This window comes from Myxine glutinosa, chromosome 3 (assembly GCF_964187855.1).
Source record: "Myxine glutinosa chromosome 3, kmMyxGlut1.1, whole genome shotgun sequence".
Lineage (NCBI taxonomy): Eukaryota > Metazoa > Chordata > Myxini > Myxiniformes > Myxinidae > Myxine > Myxine glutinosa.
In genome coordinates this window covers 77803317-77826925 of record NC_136263.1, presented here as the reverse complement: position 1 = coordinate 77826925, position 23609 = coordinate 77803317, and positions in this window count along the sequence as shown.

Below are 23609 nucleotides of genomic sequence, written 5' to 3'. Positions count from 1 at the left end.
CAAAGCGAACGGCTTGCGAGTACGGTGACAATCCCCCCCCCCCCCTCTATTTACATGAAATGGTTTGGTCCAAAGCGAACGGCTTGCGAGTACGGTGACAATCCCCCCCCCCTCTATTTACATGAAATGGTTTGGTCCAAAGCGAACGGCTTGCGGAGTTTGGTAAAGAAATCGCCATAGCGTGCACAAACGCGCAGGAAAGCGAAAGAATCGCAAATTAGTTTTAATTAGTTTTAAAACATAGTTTAACGCCAACATAGTTTGCCAACGTGAAATAAATGAATACGCTCTCAAATGTGCCGTCCGAGGCAGAGTCTGTTCGGCACATTCGGCACACGTGATAGCTCGCTGCTCTCTGATTGGTTGAATCGTTTTTTGGACATAGATCGGTAACTACTTGTCCGATTAATTTCAAACCTTGAAAAGGCACATCCTTGGGTCCCCAGCAATATACCTGGCAAGTTGCAAGTATATCGGACCCGTGGTTGTCGAGAAACAGCGGTCACAGACAAACAAACACACACACAGACATACACACATACACACACACACACACACACACACACACACACACACACACACACACAGAGATTAGTGGAATTATAGATAGATATATATGTTAGCCATTAGGGTTTAAATCCCATGACTCAATTGATCATAACATCTGAAATTATATATCGTGCTTCTGAAAACTGATTTGAACTCAGCTGCAGGCAGAGGCGAGTGGACAAAATGTGGTTTCGAGGCTCGAGGTGCAGGGTGGATCCTTAGCCCAATAAACAAGTCCTTGAATGTATGTGCCAGACAGTAGATAATATGCTCACCGCCCACGTACAGGGAAAACATGTTGCCAAACGCCTTCTTCACAAAGGGAATAATTAATTATATATCTTTGTAGTTTCTAGTATGTCTCCTAAATCAAGGATGTAACCAACCTTGGAAAGAAATATAGACATTACACATCCTTTGATAGTTGTGTATTCAGCATGTGTATTCAATCATTATCCTATGCTTACATCTTTTTTGTCTAAGTTTGGCCTTCTTCAGGAAGGAATGATGGTAGGTGGGCCTTTACGGCCCAGGTTTGCTTTGTCTTTAGCGCAGATTCTTGTCTGATATTTTGCTATATATGAAATGCCTTTTTGCTTATTTTTCAGCGAGTGTCTTGAGGAATTGCCCGCTGCGTGTTAGGCGGTGCATTCTCGAGCCTTGCTCCACACTGTGTGTTTGTAATCGATTTTATTAAACATTGTTGCTCTGATTCTTCTTCTTCTTCCTTCCCTTGAGGTCTTTGACCGACAATTTTGGTGTCAGGAGTGGGATCATCCAGGTGTGCAGACGAGGTGGACCCTCACGTTCCAGGTCGGGAAGGAGGCCTGCCGGCATCAAATTTGGGTAAGCATTTTTGCACATCGAAATTGAAGCCTCCTGCCTTGCTTTGGACGTGTGGACCTCTGTCGGCTGTACTACCTGGCTTGTATTCCGAACCATATTTAGTCTAACCAGAGCAGCAGTGGGTAACGAATCGATTATACAGGGCGCGCGAGATAAGGAGGGATATCCCTCAGGTAAGCTTCCTGCGTGGGAAGCAGGTAGACCCATATGTGGGTGATAGATAATAGGTGTTAAGTTACTCCGGCGTGAGAACTGCGTTTAAGGCTAGGGATCGGGGGGCGACCCGATCTTAGGACTACCAGGAGGGATTAACCCAAGAAGGTAGGAAGAATGGGTAATAAGGTAGGAAAGGAGGGAGAGCCGTTGAAGAACACTCCAGCGTTTTACATGAAAAGAGATTATGGGTATGCTGCTTTGCAACCGAGCAAGGCATGGACTATATTGACCGAGGGTTTGAATACGCCTTGGCCAGAGGAAGGGTCATTTGCAATAGACAGGTTAGATGTGCTATATGGGGCTTTAGATGCCCTAGAGAAGAAGAAGAAGAGACTCCCACCTGATTCATGGAAGGTCTATAGTTGGTGGAAGGTGGAGGCCTTGAAGAGACAGGCAGCCTCCAGACAAGCGAGTTTGCGAGGAGAGTTGGGCAAATACCAGGATGAGCGCAAACAGGGTCGGAAGAAACAGGATAAACAGATGAAGGCGCTCGCAGCGCAGACAAGTCAGAGGCTAATGGTAGCCCGGATTAATTCCGATGAGAAGGAACAGGATGAGGAAGATGAAATCCCTGTTTCCTACCCCCCCCCCCCCCCCCCCCCATGGTCCAGTCCCAGGATCTAAGGCACGTACCCGACACCAGGGCGCTATAAGGGAAACAAATGGGAGACCCCCTAGAGTTCATAAGACCCCACAACCATCAGCCCCTCAAGTCGAGGACGATGGAGATAGCAGCACAGACACCCCGGGGTTTCCACCCCCGATTGGTCCAGGTCAGAAAGTTTACCCTTCACTAGTGGAGTATCGGGCACCAGTGCAACGTGCGATAGAAACAAAGGGAGTGTTCCCCATGCGATGCGTGGGAATAGACGCAAACGGCGTGGTAGTAAGGGAACGTGTGCCTTGGAAAGAATCTGATTTAACGGCCATGCAAAAGAGGGTTCAGGAAATGTTGATCGACCAACCTTTGGATATAGTAATATTGCTCCGTCACTGGATTACAGAGGATGCCCCGGATTGGAGAGATATTTGTCATTTGGGAGCATCTATATTGCCACCAAAGGTATGGGTAAAGGCTAAAACCCTTTCATTATGGCCAATAGATGACCCCATGGCTCGGGTGCCACCCATGACCGGAAACGATTGGGACATTTTGAAAAATCATCTCCTGACCAACATTGGTAATGCGCTCGCGCCACCTGGAGGGCCAGATTGGGGAAGAATTGGGAACATAAAACAGAAAGCAGGAGAGACTATCGGCGACTATCGAGAGAGAATAGAAAAAGCGATAGCTCGATGGGGCGGGTTAGGATTAATCCAAGTCGAGGACCTACCCGCTCCCCTGGTGAACAATTACCTAGTAGAAGGGCTTCGGCCCGCATTAAAAAAACAAGTGCATGCCGTCCTTTTCGGTTGGAAAGGAATGGGGACCAATGAATTATGTACAAAACTCGAACAATGTCCGGGCTCCTCTTCGGAGGAAAAAAAGGAAATTAAAGAAGAAATGTTGCAGATGTTAGTAAGGGAAAAATTGGCCCAGCAACAAACAACAAGAACAATGGGGAGCAAGAAGAAGAAACAAAAGGGGGCAGAAATAATGGGAAGTGACAGTGAGAGTGAGTCAAGTGATGACGAGACACTCGGTCCGGCACTGCAGGCAGCTATGATGCAAGTACCCCGGGAACCACAAGGGCCTAGTGGGCCAGGGAATCAGACGTGGAGACAACCCCAACAACCCCAGTGGGCTGCTCCACCATGTTCTGTGCTAGGTCCCCCGCCGGCCTATTGGCCACCACAAACACCCATGCCAGGATGGGCACCGCAATGGGGACCCTCCAATATGGGCCCCACCCCATGGGTTACCCCCAATTCGGGCATGCCATACGGGCCTTGTGCCCCAGTCCAACAAATGCCGAGGGGAGGGCAAGGGCGCCCACCTCCCTACAAAGGGGGGCGAAGGCCAAACCAACAGGGGGGTCCAGGACAGGGACCCCCAGGGAGAGGGGCATGTTTTGAATGTGGACAGATGGGCCACTGGAGACGGGATTGTCCAAATTATCCAAGGGGACCACGAGGACCCCAGGGACAGCAAGGGCCGTCATATGGAAACGCCTATTGACGGGACGAATGCGGGCCGCCAAAGGAATGTCCATTAATAACAATGACCCCAGATGAGGAACCGACCTTGATGTTAGATGTAAATGGACAACCACTAAAATTCTTAGTGGATACCGGTGCGACTCGCAGTTGTATCAATAAGGGACAACTACCTACTTTGAAACCGACACACAAAAGCGTCCAAATCCAGGGTGTTTCAGGAAAATTAGAAACTCTCCCCGTATCAAAAGAGGCCCGAGTAATGTTCGGACCGCTAGAAGCTAAGCATGCGTTTCTCATGACCACTACTGCCCCAACTAATTTACTAGGACGGGATTTGCTGTGTCGATTAGGTTGTGACATTGCGTGCACCAAGGAAGGTGTATACGTCGACGTCAGAGAATCGAACCGTGATTTGTTAATGATGGCATTGCAGCGCGCCAGCCCCACCGTGTATTGGTGGCGGTTGGAGGAAGGGGCTTTAGCAACATGGACTCATGTGATCGACACGATTGGCGCGCAAACGCAAGAAATTCGTGATTGGCTAGAAGAACACCACATAGCCACAAAATTGAAATACAACCCGCCGCATTGCACCGCATGTTATGACGCGACTGGGAGCGATGATTATTATTTAGACATGGTTGCGGCAGCTTTAGGGGAAACCTCTGATCTTCAATTATCACACATATGGATTGGCCGAGAGGGCATTGGGATTACGGTAACCTTGTCGCCACGCCAGAGATCAAAGGCTAAGTACCCCGAGGGGATGGTAGCGCATGTTACCCTTAGCACCGCCAGAGGATGGCCATCCGAGAGCATTGGATGGATGATGGACCGACTGCGGAAAACGCCAGTAAGGCGTCGATACAATGTTGAACACCGAACGGTCCATGTGTTGGACAACAATGAAGGGTTCATAATTAATTTGGCACCTCAGGACAGACGAGTTCGATTTGAGATGGTGGAACTGCCACCCAAAGCGGCACATATGGTCAGGGCGGTCCCCACGACTCCAGGGGACTCCGATGGATTGCTCGACACCGTCACCCCGTCACTATGGGCGCAACACGAGAATGAAGTAGGGCGCATTAGGGATGCACCCCCGTTGGTGATTCCAATTAAAGAAGGGTTACCTTTACCACACATTCGGCAGTACCCACTTCGGCACGAGGCTGACGCAGGCATTTTTCCGGTGATAGAATCGCTCGTGCAGCAGGGAATAATAATCGAAACTAATAGCCCATGTAACTCCCCCATATTCCCAGTGCCAAAACCAATGACAGGAAAGTGGCGATTTGTGCAGGATTTGCGAGAGATTAATAAAATAATTCAGGGTATTCATCCGGTTGTACCAAATGCAGAAGTTTTGATGACTTCCATTCCGCCAGATGCTACACATTTTACAGTCATAGACTTGTGTTCCGCCTTCTTTTCAGTGCCAATAGCTCCAGAGTCCCAGTATCTCTTCGCTTTCACCTTCCGGGGGAGACAATTCACCTGGACAGTGCTTCCGCAGGGTTTCGCAAATAGCCCCACCTTGTTTTCACGAGCGCTGCACCGCGATCTCGCAGATGTCCAATTGGAAGGCGGCTCGGTGCTGTTGCAGTACATCGACGACTTATTAATCTGCTCTCCATCCCAGGCAGCCTGCGAGACGGATTCACTAGCGCTGTTAAATGCGCTAGCCGAGAAAGGCCACAAAGTAGGCCGGGAAAAATTGCAATTTGTGCGGGAAATAGTTACATACTTGGGACACGCGATTTCGCATGGGAGACGCGAGCTCAACGCGAGCCGGGTCACGGCCATCATGGAAACCCCGTTGCCTCGTACACAAAGGGAGGTGTTGCGATTTTTGGGAATGGCAGGGTATTGTCGTACATGGATAATTGACTATGCGTTACTAGCAAAACCTCTATATGAGGCGACGAAAAACGACCAGCCACGGATGGTGAACTGGACGGACAATCGAATACGCTGCTACAAAGGACTCAAACGAGCCCTGGTAACGGCCCCAACCCTGGGCCTTCCCGATTATAAAAAGGCCTTCACACTTTTCACCCATGCAGTAGGGGGATTCGCACAATCCGTGTTAACTCAGACTCATGGAGATAGGGAACGTCCGGTAGCCTATTTCAGCAAAAAGCTTGATGTGGTAGAACAAGGCTTTCCGCTGTGTTTACAAGCCGTGGCGGCTGCCCGATACGCAGTTGAGCGGACGGCCGACATAGTAATGGGACATGCTGTCCTTTTACAGGTACCGCATTGCGTCCATACACTACTACAACAGCGAAACACACAGCATTTCACAGCCACTCGACTGATGCAATACGAAACGGCATTAATTATGGCACCCAACGTGACGGTGATGCGGTGTACCGTTCTTAACCCAGCGACACTTTTGCCAACAAAGGAGGAGGGAATCCCGCACGTTTGTACGGACGTGGTGCAGTTAATATCAACAGTAAGGCCTGACTTACAGGACACACCGCTACAGGAAGCCGATCACACCTATTACGTCGATGGTTCAGCCAAACGGGCTTGGGACGGATCCCTGTTATCTGGGTACGCAGTATGCTCGGATACGGAGACGGTCGAAAGCGGCCGCCTCCCGCCCACCTGGTCAGCACAACAAGCTGAACTGTACGCACTCACGAGAGCGTGCGAAGTAAGCGAGGAAAAAGCAGTGACAATTTATACAGACTCGGCATACGCACACGGAGTGGTCCACGACAAAGGGGCCATATGGAAAATGAGAGGGTTCCTCACTTCAGCGGGAGCACTCATCAAAAATGGGGACTTAGTGCGAAATCTGCTTCATAGTATTATGCTTCCACGTGAAATAGCTGTAGTTAAATGCCGAGGTCACCAGCGTACAGACGACGCTGTGGCCCGTGGAAACGCCCGAGCCGACGAAGCAGCAGCACAAGCGGCAAACCAACAGATTGGGTATAATATGCCAGTAGTTACGCGCAAACAGGGCGCTAAAGCGACCGCCCAGACAGACGTTCCGACATCCGCACCTACAGAGTTCGATGTAATACAATTACAAGCCGCGGCCTCAAACGTAGAACATCAAGATTGGATTAAATTGGGAGCTCAGCGCCCCGCGGAAGGACAAATGTGGACGATTAATGACAAACCTGTGGCACCGCGAGCTTTATTGCCATGGTTGGCACGCATGGCGCATCAAAATGGCCATGTGTGCCATAGGGGGGTGATGAGGCAGGTCACTTCCACCTGGGCAGCACCAGGCCTTTCGGCTGCGGTTACCATGGTCTGTCGCTCGTGCGCTATATGTCAACGGCATAATAGGGGGGCACCCCCCAGACGCCGCCACAACGTGGGTCACCCGGCTCCCGTCGGGCCGTTCTGTCATATCCAGTTCGCTTTTTTCAATTTACCGCCTTGTATGTCCTTTAAGCATGTATTGGTAGTGGTGGACATGTTCACCAAGTGGGTGGAGGCCTACCCATGCGTCAGGGCTGACGCTATAATGGTGGCCAAGTGCCTTTTGCGGCACTTTATATGTCGATTCGGCGTCCCGCAGAAAGTGTCATCCGATCAGGGCGGGCACTTCACAGGTGACGTCATTAAAGCCGTGTTAAAGGCCTTGGGAGTGATACAGTCGTTCCACTGTGTTTACTACCCGCAATCGGCGGGACTTGTAGAACGAACGAATGGCACACTGAAAGGTAAGTTGGCAAAGATTTGCGACGAGACAGGCCTCAAGTGGCCGGAGGCCCTTCCGCTAGCGTTAATGAGCGTGCGCTCCACTCCAGGGCGCACCACTGGTCTCTCTCCGCACGAGATATTAATGGGTCGGCCCATGAGTTTGCCGGTATCGGCGCCAGTGGATATGGCAGCCCTTGAATTACCTATCATGGATGACATGCTTCTAAAGTTTTGCATAGGTCTATCCCATGTGGCGCGCAGCATACATGAACGTGTTCGGGAGGCCCTGCCGGAGCCAACAAGCAAGCCTATCCACACCTTCGAGGCAGGAGATTACGTGCTGGTGAAGCATTTCACCCGTAAGACTGCGCTCGAACCAAGGTGGACGGGGCCATACCAAGTTCTTCTGATCACACCAACAGCGGTGTTTTGTGAGGGCAAGTCGTCCTGGGTACATGCCACACATTGTAAGTTGGCCATACCCACAAACACAGACACCTCAAACGCACCACCACAGATCGAGGATGCTGCACCACCGCCTGTTAGGGGTGGCAATCACACTTAGTTTAATATACCGCTTTGCCAGCACTGGGGACATGAGGGCATGGGCGAACACGGAGACATATGCATATGGCGACCAAACCATTATGGTCTACCGGCAGAGAGTTATCTGGGGCCAGAGGCTAAAACAGGTGTCTGCAACAGGTGCATGGGATGCTAAGAGAGGTATTAGAGGACATTGGATTGACTTTAAATTGAAATGAAAATTGAAAGGGTGGATTAGGAAAATGAATTTGTTCAAATAATCGTGGCATCTGTGGGATGCAACAATTTTGTGCCAGAATAGTGTATGGGAGCCGTCATCTGGGAAGCGTCGTTAAATGGCAGTAGGTTTAGACAGATATTGAAAGGGTTCGTGCAATGTCATTTTGGGGCTTATGGCTCGCCATTGTCTGTCTGCCAGTTATGGTGGGCAGAGGGAAGAGGGAGTGATACTGCTCTGGCCTCTTGCTCGGCAGAATTGAGTATTGCTGGTTTTACCCCTGTTCAAAATTGAGCTCTCGAGAGCTGATTAACATTAGGATGCATCTCTCAAGGGACCCCTGGGTGGTCTCGAGAGCTGAGGTGTGAAATATGATGACGTTGTCTTATGGACACTTTGTGAGTGGCTAGACACGTGCCTGAAAGGGGAAATTGTATTCATAACTCATGTGGGTTGTGTCTGAAAAAAAGGTTTAAAGGAAGTGTGAAGAAGGTCATGGAAAGTGCAAAGATGATTGGAGTGGAAAGTCGAATCAGATGGATTATTTGTCAATGACAGGTGACTGCAGGAATTGATGAGAAAGTGGAGGAAAAGGTTATAAAAGTTAATGGAAAAGACAGGAAATAAAGGAGAGTGGTTAGTTATGGACTGTTGTTTCGTGATAAGAAGGTGATACAAGGGGTTGGCTTGCACTGGGGGGGAAATGGTTGGTAAATCATGTATTATTAGATGTAGGGAAGATGATTAAAAGGAAGGTATTTTCGGAAATTGGTGAAAGTAAATATGGCATTCGAATTTCCAGACACGACACAGGAAATGCGGCTATGAATAAGCCAACCATCTGAGAGATAAGGTAACTAAATGCCAATTGGTGGGACGGGGGGGCTAGGAATTTGATCATGGTGTGTGTAAGAAAGTATTTTTCAGGATGGACGATGAAGAAACCGCCGTCGGAAGACCATGATCTTGACCATAGAGGCCGTCGACCTGAATGGGTCCTTCAACAAGGCAGATGTGACCGGCGCTTCAGAATTTTGTATTGATTTTTGTGATGACTGTGATACTTGTGTTGAAAATCCCTTGTGGGAACTGGCTGATGCCTGTATTGATGTTTGTGATGACTGTGATACTTGTGTGGTAAACCCCTTGCGTGTACTGGCTAACGCCTCTTATGTATTATGAATGATTAGCGAATAGATAGTCTCGCATTAGTAATGGAACGAATTGGAAACGAAACCCGAATCGCAGAACTACAATTGGAAAACGAATTAGTGCAAATGCGAACGATGGTGATGCAGAATCAAGTGGCTTTGGATATGTTGTTGGCAGAAAAGGAAGGAGTATGTGGGGTAATCGATGAACCTATTGATGCTTGGGATTCTGATAATGATTATTTTAGTTGGGATGATTATACCTGTGATTTAGAAAGTGTAGGTTCTTTTAAAGGTTATTGCTATTATGTCAGCAGTAAGGAGCGGATGGCAAACATGTATCCGGAAGAACCACCCTCACCACCACTTACACCACCCAGCAATCACATGTACAAGGCTTGATGGCATTGGACGTCGATTGTTTGCCCTGATTCGCAAGGACCACGCCTGCATAAGGAGGGCCCCTAATCTGGCTGGCAACTGGGTCGCACCTACGCCGTGACGAGGGTGGATTCGGAATCTGGCCGGGCGGCAGCAATCTCCTAACCAGGCGCCGTCGTCGCGAATTATGGCTAACAATTTATGCGTTGAATGTTAGACGGCCAGTTAGGGCCGGTATCTCACTTTGAGCATACGTGACGATATGTCGTGCCTGGCATGTGACTAATTGGGATGCTGACCACTGGGGTATACGGTGTCTTTCCAAGGAGTTGTCTTGTAAAGACAAAGGAAGGAACTGTTAGCCATTAGGGTTTAAATCCCATGCTCAATTGATCATAACATCTGAAATTATATATCGTGCTTCTGAAAACTGATTTGAACTCAGCTGCAGGCAGAGGCGAGTGGACAAAATGTGGTTTCGAGGCTCGAGGTGCAGGGTGGATCCTTAGCCCAATAAACAAGTCCTTGAATGTATGTGCCAGACAGTAGATAATATGCTCACCGCCCACGTACAGGGAAAACATGTTGCCAAACGCCTTCTTCACAAAGGGAATAATTAATTATATATCTTTGTAGTTTCTAGTATGTCTCCTAAATCAAGGATGTAACCAACCTTGGAAAGAAATATAGACATTACACATCCTTTGATAGTTGTGTATTCAGCATGTGTATTCAATCATTATCCTATGCTTACATCTTTTTTGTCTAAGTTTGGCCTTCTTCAGGAAGGAATGATGGTAGGTGGGCCTTTACGGTCCAGGTTTGCTTTGTCTTTAGCGCAGATTCTTGTCTGATATTTTGCTATATATGAAATGCCTTTTTGCTTATTTTTCAGCGAGTGTCTTGAGGAATTGCCCGCTGCGTGTTAGGCGGTGCATTCTCGAGCCTTGCTCCACACTGTGTGTTTGTAATCGATTTTATTAAACATTGTTGCTCTGATTCTTCTTCTTCTTCCTTCCCTTGAGGTCTTTGACCGACATATATATATATATATATATATATATATATATATATATATATATACTGTATATATATATATATATATATATATATATATATATATATATATATATATATATATATATATATATATATATATATATATATGTATATACATATATATATATATGTATATATATGTATATATATATATATATATATCGCGATTTAAATTTAATTCAAAAATTGATCCAGACGTCTATTCCCTTTCAAACATTCAAACCGACAGAGATTATTTATCACAGCATCTGTGGAATTTTCACCCTTTTACTCAACTCCGTTTCGCTGCTATTTGGTGGAGCAAAAAGTCAACAGAGCTTTATATATATATATATATATATATATATATATATATATATATATATATATATATATATATATATATATAGATATATATATATATAGATATATATATATATATACATATATATATATATATATATATATATATATATATATATATATATATCCCCTCCTCCTTTCTTGGGAAGAAAGCAGGAGGAGGGGAGATATGTAAAAAGCAGTCGGACAGCTGCTTGGTCATGGTGGGAAGGTGTGCAGGTGAGGACATTGAAGTGGCAAGATATTGGGAGGATGGAGCCAATATTGTTGAGTTTCCTTTTGCGGGCAACGTATGATGTGCTTTAATCACCAGTAAACTTCCTTGGCACACCTGAGCTCTTCACCACATACAAGGCTTTCATCCGCAGCTCAATGGAATACTGTGCCCCCCGCTGGAGCAGTGCTCCTGCCTCACACCGAGCTCGGCTTCACGCTGTGGCCAGACGATAGCCAAACAGTTCAATCTTGGTTTTATCAGACCACATGATCTTGTTTCTCACAGTCTGAGAGTCCTTTAGGTGCTTTTGTGCAAACTCCAAGCGGGCTTTCACGTGTCTTTCACTGAGGAGAGGCTTCCGTCTAGCCACTCTGCCATAAAGCCCAGATCGGTGGAGTGTTGCAGTGATTGTTGTCCTTCAGGAAGTTTCTCCCATCTCCACGCAGGATCTCTGGAGCTCAGCCAGAGTGACCATCGCGTTCTTGGTCACCTCTCTTACCAAGGCCCTTCTCCCCCGATTGCTCAGTTTGGCCGGTCGGCCAGCTCTGGGAAGGGTCCTGGTTGTTCCAAACTCCTTCCATTTAAGAATTATGGAGGCCACTGTGCTCTTGGGAACCTTCAATGCAGCAGAGATTTTTTGTGGGCTTCCACAGATCTGTGCCTCGACACAATCCTGTCTCTGAGCTCTGCAGGCAGTTCCATCGACCTCATGGCTTGGGTTTTGCTCTGATATGCATTGTCAGCTGTGAGACCTTATGTAGACAGGTGTGTGCCTTTCCAAATCATGTCCAATCAATTGGATTTACCACAGGTGGACTCCAATCAAGGTGGAGAAACATCTCAAAGATGATCAAGATTAATGGGAGGTGCCTGAGATAAATTTCAAGTGTCATAGCAAAGGGTATGAATACTTATGTCAATGTGATATTTCAGTTTTTTCTTTTTAATAAATTTGCAAAATTTTCTAAAATCCTGTTTTCTCTTTGTCAGTATGGTGTTTTGAGTGTAGATTGATGAGGGAAAAAATGAATTTAAACGATTTCAGCATATGGCTGCAACATAACAAAATGTGAAAAAAGTGAAGGGGTCTGAATACTTTCTGAATGCACTGTAAATGTGATTGTGCCCTCTTCCCGTTACAATGAGCAGAGTGGATGTCCGGATGACCGAGGATAACTTAGTTTTATCATGGGTGTTTTATAATGAACTGTTTTACATTCCATTAATAATCAGGAAAATTGTTCTTTTTTTTCGGTAAATAAATGTATCGTTCGTTCGTTCGTTCGTTCGTGTAGTTGCCCACTTAAATCAAGATTGGTGCTTTAATGTATGATAAATAGTGGCAATGACTATATTGTTCGTTTAGATTAAAGAAAAAAAAGAAACAAACAAGTACGTACAGATACATTCAAAGTACACCGCCCCCATGCCAAATAATTAAATATCCTCCAGCGCTGCATTGCCGGGGCGCCTCTGGCGCCCGGCAATACCGCCATGCAGCTCATTGAGCCTGTATTTGGAGGGAGAGGTGCACAATATTTGATTAACTGCCAATTTGCAGCCAATTGATTAATTGCATAATTAAAATCAAGAAAAGATTGTCATAAAATATTTTCTTAATCAATTGGCTTATAGCATAACTAAACCACGAGTGCTTCATCCGAAGATGTAACTTTTAGAAATTTATTTAAATAAGTCATGAATAAAAAAATCAAATAATTAATTTATTAATCAATAAATAATTAATCGATTAATTGATTAATCAATAAATCAAAAATACCCTTTACAGCCAAATCACTTGGTCATTGTCATGTCCAAATATCAGCTTCCTCGCTCAAAAGGTGCCTGAGATATTGGCCAGATGAGAAAGAAAATAAATAAATAAATAATAATGAAAATAAATAAATAATAATCATTAAAAAAATGAAATAATTAATCAATTCGCGAAAAGAACACGTAAACCACCACCATTTCATCTGAATCTGTGACGAAAAAAACAAACAATTTTAGTCATTACTCAAATAATTAAATAATTAATCGATTCATTGATTAATTGAATAATAAAATAAATCAAAAATAGCCTTTGCAGCCAAATCACTTGGTCATTGGCATGTCCATACAATCATCTTCCTAACTCAAAAGGTGCCTGAGGTCATGGCCAGAAGAGAAAGGAAATGTATAAATACTTAATTAATCGCTAATAATTAAATAACTCATCAATTAATTGATTAATCAAAAAACAAAAAATAAAGTTTTTGACAAAGTACTTGCTCACTATTGTGCCGAAATTTCAGCTTCCTAGCTCAAAGGATGGCTGAGATATAGCCCGGACAAACAATAAAGCAAACAAACAAGAAAACAAACAAGTACAGATCCATTCAAAGTACACCGCCCCCATGCCAAATAATTAAATATCCTACAGCGCGGCATACCGCAGTGCAGATCACACAGAGAGAGTGCATTGGGAGGTAGAGGTGTACAATAATTGATTGATTGATTGTATAATTAAAATCAACAAAAGATTATCACAAAATATTTTCTTAATCAATTGGCTAATAGCATAACTAAACCATTAGTGCTTCATCCGAAGATGTATCTGTAAAAACATTTAATTAAATAAGTCACTAATAAAAAATTAAATAATTAATTGATCAATCAATAAATAATTAATCGATTAAAAATGATTAATCAATAAATCAAAAATATCCTTGATAGCCACATCACTTGGTCACTGTCATGTCCAAATATTAGCTTCCTAGCTCAAAAGGTGCCTGAGATATTGGCCAAATGAGAAAGAAAATAAATAAATGATTAATTTAATAATGAAAATAAACAAATAATAATCATTAGAAAATTAAATTATTAATCAATTCGGTCATGGAACACATAAACCACCGCCATTTCATCAGAATGTGCAACTTCCCCCCAAAAAAATTTTTTTAGTCATCAATCGAATAATTAAATAATGAATCGATTAATTGATTAATTAGTTTATCAAAAATAGCCTTTGCAGATAAATCACCTGGTCATTGGCATGTCCAAATATATATGGTCATTGGCACAAGAAACAAACAACCAGAGTGAAACCTGAGTACTTCCTTTCAGCGTGCGTCACTGCCGAGCCCCCTTCGGTGCCCGGCAATGACGTTATGTAGCGCCTGGAGATGGCTTTGGAAAGGTGCGGTGCACAACAAGAAAACAAACAAACAACCAGAGTGAAAACTGAGTACTCCCTTTCAGCGTGCGTCATTGCCGAGCCCCCTTCGGTGCCCGGCAATGACGATATGTAGCGCCTGGAGATGGCACAGGAAAGGTGCGGTGTGCAATAATAATAAACTTTAAACAGCCACTCGTTCTTCGACACCATAGCGTTAGTGTGCGCATCCGTGTACTTGTTGCCCCCCAAAAACATGGCGGCCGGATCTCCATGGTGGCACGGCCGGGTTCTGTCAGCGGCATCGTGAGTACGCCCTCTAGTCTATAGTATAACTCTATGACGTTTGCTGTTATCGTTGTCATGGTTTAATGACATGGGTTTTTGTGGCCGGCTTATTATAATTGGAAGAACAGAGGGGAAATCACAGGAGGCAATCACAAACTGGGGAGATTTATCTTAAACCCTCGAGATAATTAGCATGTCTTCAACCCCGTGTGAAGAACACATAAACAACCTCAAGCTCAGAGTTTTTCTTCTTACATACATCGAGATGGGCATCCTACTCGCACGCGGTCCATGCTAATAGCGCCAACACTACACAATGACAACATACCTCCACAAACGAAACAGTACTGTTTTTGGAATATCATGTGCACAATCCAAGTTACCGAGATGGTTGCCATGGCAACATAATTCAGCCAATCATATCTTATCAGGTTGACATTATGTCATGAGGAATAAATTTCTGCAATATGAAAGCTGAATGTTAAAAGCTAAATGTTAAAATGTTCTTTTTATCAAGAGGTAAATTTACAACTGGGATTCCTGGTGCATATTGGTACGAATCCTGCATATTGGTACGAATGACAACATACAGCGTAAAAATTCCCCATTTTAACAAAAGTGAAACCAATGATGCAAACCACGTGGCGTTTTGCTTTGTTAATTACTCCCGTCAGGCAGTAATGCATTCGATCATGTCCGTCCGTGTGTGTGTGTGCGTGTGTTTGTGAACAAGATATCTGGAAAAGTTCTGAATGGATTTGGATGAAAGTTGGTGTGATGCTTGCCCTTGGGATAAGGAAGAATTGATTATTTTTTGGTGAAGCTCAGGATGTTATTCCGGATCCAGGAATTTTTTGAAGGATTTTTTTTACCATTGGAAGATAGGGCTCAGCAGCGGCCACCCACGGCAGGAGTATGCGCTGTCCTGAGTGGCGTTCTCGTTGCTACTTGCTGACAATAATTTATCTCATTTTTCCCTTCAGGTCTTCAAGGCAGATGTTCACCACCATCTTAGATGGTCCCCAATCCAAAAGAATGATATTTTTTTACCCTCGTTAACCCCAAACCAAACCCTCCTCCTACCAAATTTCCAGTTTTCTCCCATAATAGCTTCCTTGTATATCCATCCAGCCTCTCATGCCCCTCATGCCTCCCCAGTCCGACACCCATTTTTGTCCAAAGTCGGCCTCTACCTTGTCCACCTCATGCATCCTCTCCTGCCCCTTAATTCCTCCCCAGACCCATTGTCCAAGTCAGCCTCTACCTTGTCCACCTCATGCATCCTCTCCTGCCCCTCATTCCTCCCCACACCCATTGTCCAAGTCAGCCCTCTACCTTGTCCACCTCATGCATCCTCTCCTGATCCTCATACCTCCCCACACCCATTGTCCAAGTCAGCCTCTATGTTGTCCACCTCATGCATCCCCTCCTGCCCCTCAATCCTCCCCACACCCATTGTACAAGTCAGCCGCCACCTTGCCCACCTCATGCATTCTCTCCTGCCCCTCATTCCTCCCCACACCCATTGTCCAAGTCAGCCTCTACCTAGCCCACCTCATGCATCCTCTCCTGATCCTCATACCCTCCCCACACCCATTGTCCAAGTCAGCCTCTATCTTGTCCACCTCTTGCATCCTCTCCTGCCCCTCAATCCTCCCCACACCCATTGTCCAAGTCAGCCTCTACCTTGTCCACCTCATGCATTCTCTCCTGCCCCTCATTCCCCCCCACACCCATTGTCCAAGTCAGCCTCTTTGTTGTCCACCTCATGCATCCTCTCCTGTCCCTCATTCCTCCCCACACCCATTGCCCAAGTCAGCCTCTACCTAGCCCACCTCATGCATTATCTCCTGCTCCTCAATCCTCCCCACACCCATTGTACAAGTCAGCCTCTACTTAGCCCACCTCATGCATTCTCTCCTGCCCCTCATTCCTCCCCACACCCATTGTCCAAGTCAGCCTCTACCTCGCCCACCTCATGAATTCTCTCCTGCCCCTCATTCCTCCCCACACCCATTGTCCAAGTCAACCTCTACCTAGCCCACCTCATGCATTCTCTCCTGCCCCTCAATCCTCCCCACACCCATTGTACAAGTCAGCCTCTACCTAGCCCACCTCATGCATGCTCTCCTGCCCCTCATTCCTCCCCACACCCATTGTCCAAGTCAGCCTCCACCTTGCCCACCTCATGCATTCTCTCCTGCCCCTCAATCCTCCCCACACCCATTGTCCAAGTCAGCCTCTACCTAGCCCACCTCATGCATCCTCTCCTGCCCCTCAATCCTCCCCACACCCATTGTACAAGTCAGCCTCCACCTTGCCCACCTCATGCATTCACTCCTGCCCCTCAATCCTCCCCACACCCATTGTCCAAGTCAGCCTCTACCTAGCCCACCTCATGCATTCTCTCCTGCCCCTCATTCCTCCCCAGTCATATACCCATTTTTGTCCAAGTCAGCCTCTATCTTGTCCACCCCATGCATTCTCTCCTGCCGCTCATGCCTCCCCACACCTATTGTCCATGTCAGCCTCTACCTTGTCCACCTCATGCATTCTCTCCAACCCCTCATTCCTCCCCACACCCATTGTCTAAGTCAGCCTCTACCTTGTCCACCTCATGCATTATCTCCTGCCCCTCAATCCTCCCCACACCCATTGTCCAAGTCAGACTCCATCTTGGCCTTCAACTCTGCTATTGGTGTTTCTCTCGCTCTCTCAAATATCCCTTTTCTGCTGTTGTGTTCTGATACCTACATTGTACTCATTCTAGTTCTTCCACGAGGCTCGAATGTGCTTTACAACTCCAAGTTGAATCCACCCCCCGGACCTCCCCCTCCCCACCCAAAAACATGGCGACTCGTAAGTGTAATGACGTCACATGAGGATTGTGGGAGGGGGGAGGGAAAGGGGGAGGGGTGGAGTGTTCGTACGAGGAGGTTTTCAAGGTGAAATGGAAATAACACCTCCTATCAAGAAAGCATTTTAAAATCGGCATTTCTGTGTATTATTATGATGGAAATAGAATGAGGAAGTTAAACCATTCTGCTACCTCAACCCACCTCGAAAAGCAATTCTTCTTCCCCAAAATAAATAGCGGTTCAATTATTTCAATATTAATTAATAGCAATAATTAAGACTAAGTATCTAAGATTCTGATCGTGCTGAAACTACTCATTGTTGAAGTACAGGACGCTTACGTCACACAATGTACGACGTCATAAAATGGACTTTGACGTCACATAGCTCGAGCACTGCAGACGAACAATCATTTGAATGTGGATATTTCGCTGTGTAGACGTGTTTTCGTCCGCTGCTCGATTTTTCATTGGAGGTTTTTCGAATTTATTTCGACATTTGAAAAAATAAAAGACGGCAAGATGCGTCTGTTTGAGAGGAAAACGCAACCAAGGTGGGCCTCCCTCACACGGGTTAAAACAATCACATTATTAACTTAAGTGCATTTTGTGTTGTACATCGTGCAAGTGAATTATTGTTAATTCTTGGAATAGGTACTTTTTTGTTCTTATTCTTTCCACACCTGTGTTGCAAGTAGATTGTAGAGCGACCTGCTTTGTGATGCTTTTCTAGGCGGTGTATATTTCGGGAAGAATGTTTGACAGGGTGATATTAAAATGGAAATGTTGAAAGAGAATCTATTGAATGTATAGCAAGCGTTTGCTGAATGTAATCGATATGAGAAACGGGATTTAAAGAGGCTCGGCATTATTAGCCGGTATGTGAAGAAGAAGATGAAGGAGGAGGAGTTTTTTTATTTTAATGTAAATGAGTATGAGTTGTATGATTTGGATTCGTAGAGATTGGTGGTGGTTTGGAATCACAGGTGTTCGGCACTGCGATGGGCTCCCCGATGTCTGCGGTGGTTGCCAACATGGTGATGGAAGAGCTTGAGACCCGCACCATCCCATCCCTCCCAACACAGCCACGTGTCTGGTACCGCTATGTCGATGCCCCAGCCTGGCTGTTAACTTAATACAATCCAGGAGGGCATCAGTGAAACGTTTACTTCCATCAAATTTACCTGTGAGGAAGAACAGGATGAGTCGCTTCCGTTTCTGGAAGATCATATCATCATATAACAGGATCATATCATCAGCCTTCCTGCTTGCTTCGTCGCTGCGGCACATGTCCAGAGTAAGTTGTAATGTGAGATCTCTCTCAGCCATAAGCTTTCGACGCACCTCTGAATCAGGTATGCCCGTGATGATCCAAATAACAAACTGTTGTTCAACAGTCCTGGTTGAGAGATCACAAATGGCAGCAATCCCCTTTCGTGCACAAAAAAATGAGTCGGAGGTCTCTCCATCCCCTTGGTGCCGCTCATGAAAATCAACCAGATCGTGGATGATGTGCCGCTGTCCTCGTAGATGTGCTTCGATGCTGGCGAGAACATCCCTGACAGAAAGTCTGTCCGATATGAAGTCGATATCAATGGCATTCTTGAGGACTGATCTCATGCCCAATGTCAGGCAGTTCCGGGAGTTACTAACTGCTCACGAGCTTGCACACAATCGAGACGTGTGATGACGTAGTTATCATCCCATTGTTCTCTCCATGCCATGAAATCCCGAAAGCAAGAGGGCTGTCAGATGCTTGTGATTGGCAGGTGGTGGCAGACCTCAAGGGGATGTTAAAAGTTAAAGGAGGCAGAGATGAACATCTGAGTTTATTCAAACAACCCAGTGACCGAACACACAAACCTTCGGCTGCAGGGCATGACACTGGTCAACAACATTTTTAACGTTTTATGGTTCTAGTATATTTTGAGGTGATTCTAACCAACATGAACCTGTAGATTTCGATGATGATATCCAAGTTTCACCAGCACATCCAGTTTTGGAGAACCAGTATACCACAGGAATACCACTTCATTTGAAATTCACAAACCTCTTGTTGACCCTGAGAAGGTATTCTTACCACCACTTCATTTGAAACCTGGTTTGATGAAGAACTTTGTGAAGGCCATGGATCAAGATGGTGCTGGCTTCCACTACTTGCTAATGAAGTTCCAAGGCATTGTATCTGAGGCCAAAGTAAAGGCGGGTGTTTTCAGTGATCCTCAAATTCGTCTTGGACTCACTAATCAGGACTTTGTAACGAGACTATCTGAGCTGGAAAGCGTTGCTTGGGATAGCTTTGTGCCTCTTGCTAACAATTACCTTGGAAATTTTCGAGCACCAAATTATGAAAAGCTTGTGGACAAGATGTTGAAGAGTTACCAGGCGCTCGGTGTTCGAATGTCACTCGAGATACATTTCTTCCATTCTCATCTGGACTTCTTTCCACAAAATCTTGGCTATGTCAGTGATGAACATGGAGGAAGGTTTCACCAGGAAATTGCCATCATGGAGACTCGATATCAAGGCCCATTCAATCCAAACATGATGGGCGACTACTGTTGGACTTTACAGCGTGAAAGTGATTGCTCCGACAAACGCAAAAGTAAAGTTCAGAAGCACTTTTAATGTGATATAAATAAATCTTAAAGTTCATATTATTTTTTGTGATATTTTATAAAGTTCATATTCTTTTTGGAGATTTACATTTTTTTATGTGATGTAAATAAAAACTTAAAGTTCACATTATTTTTTGTGATATTTTATAAAGTTCACATTATTTTTGGAGATTTACATTTTTTTATGTGATGCAAATAAAAACTTAAAGTTCACATTATTTTTTGTGATATTTTATAAAGTTCACATTATTTTTGGAGATTTACATTTTTTTATGTGATGTAAATAAAAACTTTAATTTCATATTATTTTTTGTGATATTTTATAAAGTTCATATTCTTTTTGGAGATTTACATTTTTTTATGTGATGTAAATAAAAACTTTAATTTCATATTATTTTTTGTGATATTTTATAAAGTTCATATTCTTTTTGGAGATTTACATTTTTTTATGTGATATAAATAAAAACTTTAATTTCATATTATTTTTTGTGATATTTTATAAAGTTCATATTCTTTTTGGAGATTTACATTTTTTTATGTGATGTAAATAAAAACTTAAAGTTCACATTATTTTTTGTGATATTTTATAAACTTCACATTATTTTTGGAGATTTACATTTTTTTATGTGATGTAAATAAAAACTTTAATTTCATATTATTTTTTGTGATATTTTATAAAGTTCATATTATTTTTGGAGATTTACATTTTTTTATGTGATGTAAATAAAAACTTTAATTTCATATTATTTTTTGTGATATTTGATAAAGTTCATATTATTTTTGGAGATTTACATTTTTTTATGTGATGTAAATAAAAACTTTAATTTCATATTATTTTTTGTGACAATAAATAGACTTATTGAGACTTAATCAAGAAATTTGCATGCTCTAAATATTTTTTTCACACTTATGATGTATGACGTCAAGGTTACGTGATAGCGAAATGTTATTAAAGGTCAGATTCGGATTCGTAGGCACCAAATATGGTTATAAACAGTTGAAAATAAGTCAGAACCAATTTGGCTGTTGACCAGTGTTATCGAGCAACTGACTCCGCCTACCCGGAAACGGAAACAGGTTTACATAATACGTCATGTGTAATACCAAAGGGTTTTGCAGTATCCAATAGGAGAGACTGCATTTCTTGATCGGCTTGGATTGTGTGGGACAGAAAGAAGGAGGATGTGTGACGGAGTGGCCCAGGTTGCTTTGAAACGCTCCAAGTTTATGGAGGCACGTCGAACGGTGTAGGTTGAGGTTGTGGCTGGTGGTTCATTTCAGTCTAAAGGGGTAGTTACTGGGCACGGAAGAGAAATGGAGGTGTGTGTGTGTGTGTGTGTGTGTGTGTGTGTGTGTGTGTGTGTGTGTGTGTGTGTGTGTGTGTGTGTGTGTGTGTGTGTTGCAGGAGTGGGTGTGGTTTTGCATGAATGTGTTTTTGTTTGAGTGGTGTAAGGGTAGGTAGGTTGTGAGTTTTCTTTTTTGGTGTGTGAGTGAGTGGGTGAGGAGCTGTGGATTCTGGGAACACAAACACACATGTGACCAGGTGTGTTTTGAAATTACACACACACATATTTATATATATATATTTGATCAAAGAGTAACTTAATTTCAATTTGATTTAACATATGAACACCAGAACACGAATGGGAACATGAACCTCACACATTTATTTACATTTGAGCAGAGGTTGGCTCTGAAATCGGCAAATTTTATGGAATCTTATCCTAGGCACAGAGTAAGGTAATTGTTTTAGTCTGTCTGCCTGTCTGTCAGTAAAATAAAAATGAAAATCATTTCAACCAGAAAACGTAGTTTTTAGTGACGTCATGAAATACAGAAACACCAGGTAGAAATAACTAATATAATGTGTTAAACAAGGTCATGTAAAAGACATGGTGGAAAAGATCAATCATCATCATCAATGGTGGAAAAGATCCGGAATTTTTTTTTTTGACAGCCTAAAATCCTCGATGCAATTGAATTATATACTTGAACACTGTAAAACACAAATCGCCTTTTTGACACTTCCAAAAACCTCCAGTTTGGTAGATCAAGGCATGCTTTGGGGAGCACACTTTAATCGTGTGCAAACTGTATGGTGATGGTGATGGAAAATTTAGTACCAGCTTGCTGGGATGAATGTGCCGGTGTGTGCCACGGTTTAGAATAGGCGCACTGTATCCCTGTGTGTCTTTGGAGGCGACTAAAGGGTTGGTGTCAGGAAGGGCATCCGGCCATAAAAACATTGCCTCAAAAAGGGAACCATGATGATTGTCATGGGGCCCGCAAGGCTAACCCCCGCTTGAGCAGGGAAAATGGCCTTAAAAAAAAGGGGGGGTTCCCGATGAAAAATATTTTTTGCGAATAGGTGGAGCACTTGGCCACAAATGTGGAAGCAGGTCACATGTTATGTGTGGCAAATGGCGCAAAGTCGGGGTCCAGCTGCATATGATATCTGATTTAACACATTTGTATTACATAGTGGATTTCAGAGTATGTTGTTTTTCAGGGAACCAAAGCAGAACGAATCACCTGGTTTTGATTACGTCCGTTTGAATGAGTCTCTCTCTTCAGAAGACGGCAGTGAAATCCACTCGCTGTCCACTCCACCAAAGAAAGCCACTCTTTGGAAGCGTCTGAAGTAAATAATTTTATCTTCTTTATCTCCACTTTTTAAACTTGTTTTTGGATACAGCTACCTCAAAAAATGTTCAAGAAACTGACTTTGCAATCCTTCTCAACTTAGGTATCAGTGCTGGAGACGTGACCAGCAGGGGAAGGGTTGTGGCGACGATCAACAGACTGTGTAAGTAAGAGAAAATATCCCTTTGGAATGTCGTGACATGAAACATACTAGCAATATAAATGGTATTCTTTTGAGGAAATAGCTAACCCTACAATGTCTCAGGTCAAAAGTTTTAGAACGCCTCAATTTTCCAGTTTTTATTGAAATGTACGCAGTTTAATGTCCAGGGAGTAACCTGAAATGGTACAAAGGTAAGCAATAAACTGCTCGAGGTCAAAAAAAAAGTTTAGGTTCGCAAAAACGGGAAAGTAATGTAAATTGCACAGTTATATTGTAAAAAAAAGGCCTTCTTCAGGGAACAGGTAATGGGTTAACAACTTGCAGCTGTTCTGCAGCAATGTAGATTAAATTAAGCCTTGAAAGTTGATGCAAACAATTCCTACAATTGTCCCAACCTCTGCTGATTACTTGATTACAAACCCTTTGTCTGGACAAAAGCAGTATTGGAACAGACTGTTATTACACCCTCTGAAGCATTATTTGGACAATATTGCACTGCAGGAAGTAGTATATTGGAAACTGGAGGAAACTGACAGGAAGAGGTCTGGCAGACCCAAAGCCACAACAGAATAGGAAGACAAGTTTCTGAGAG